The sequence below is a fragment of the Anneissia japonica genome, unplaced genomic scaffold (genome assembly GCF_011630105.1).
Source record: "Anneissia japonica isolate Jap-2015-1 unplaced genomic scaffold, ASM1163010v1 scaffold3945_len365852_cov175, whole genome shotgun sequence".
Taxonomy (NCBI): domain Eukaryota; kingdom Metazoa; phylum Echinodermata; class Crinoidea; order Comatulida; family Comatulidae; genus Anneissia; species Anneissia japonica.
The window spans coordinates 114597-116219 of NW_022684590.1; positions in this window are offsets into that span (position 1 = coordinate 114597).

The window sequence follows — 1623 nt, forward strand, 5'->3', positions numbered from 1 at the left end:
GTAATAGATACTAAAGAGAGAAACTAATGTTGTTTTCGAGACATTATCCCTTAAAGTCTTTAGTGAGATTGGTTTATTGCAGATTGTTAAGATTTTTTAAAGTTATTTAAATTATCTGGGGAGACATACGCTCTGGATTCCATCTCCAGAGCAATCAGTTGGACCTCGTAGCCGGAGGCCAAGATGTCAGCCGTAAGGGGGAAAATATTTATTAATTTTACGGGAGTGAGCATGATTAATAGCCGTTTCAAATGGAACTGTAAGTTCGATGATTACAAGTATTTTCACAGATCTTTCCAAAAAATATAGATGTCCGGGATCAAGTTTGTCACAGTACATTCGGATGTGATGGTAGTGGTATTTAGAAATACAGTAACATATAGGCAAAACTTGTTGGAACTATAAGTGTTTTTTTACAACTGTCAGGTATACTTTTATCTCTGGCAGACAGTTTAATGGATATTGTAGTAAAGTTAAAAAAATAAATTAAAGGCCAACGAAGTTAAATTTTTAATGTTAAACACAATAGAATGCGTATTGAATGTCTGATAAAACCGTACTGTGAATAAGAAGTCATTATCAGCAGAAACAGCAACAACAGCAGCAACAACAACAATAACAACAACAGCAGCAGCAACAACAGTAGCAACAAACAACAGCAGCAGCAGCAACAACAACAACAGTAGTAGCAACAATACCAACAGCAGCAGCAACAACAACAGTAGCAACAAACAACAGCAGCAGCAACAACAATAACAAAAACAGCAGCAGCAACAACATTAGCAACAAACAACAACAGCAACAACAAAAACAACAACAGCAGCAGCAACAACAACAACAACAACAGCAGCAGCAACAACAACAATAACAACAGCAGCAGCAACAACAAAAACAACAGCAGCAGCAACAACAACAACAACAATAACAACAACAACAACAACAGCAACAACAATAACAACAGCAGCAGCAACAACAGTAGCAACAAACAACAACAGCAGCAACAACAATAACAGCAGCAGCAACAAACAACAGCAGAAACAACAGCAGCAGCAGCAACAACAGTAGCAACAAACAACAACAACAGCAGCAACAACAACAACAATAACAACAGCAGCAGCAACAACAGCAAAAGCAGCAGCAGCAACAAAAACAATTACCATTTCAAAAACGTAAACAAATATTCAGGAAGTTTTTGAGAATAGAATTCAACATATAAAATGGTTAAAATGATTTAACGTAATTTCCTGACTTTTATATGTGTTTTCTATCATTTATTATTGTATGTAGACATAAACAATAAGCTGTGTCATAGACGAACTCTAATGCAGATAAGAATAGGCAATATTGGATCAACAAAATAGAAAATCTCAAGATAATTATTATTAAAGAAATAATTATATTGAATGAGTATTTGATTTAATTATTTTTTAAATAATTATATTGAATGAGTATTTAAAATGATCAAATACCTTTAGTTGTGATAATTTCCCTCGTACTGATCCACTTTTTTTCAGTAAATTTTTATTTAATCACGGATGGTTCTCTATACGATGTGAAAGGGTACTATTTAAGGGTTTTATTTAAATGTTACAAATTCAATATGTAGGCCTAGTTACCATATCG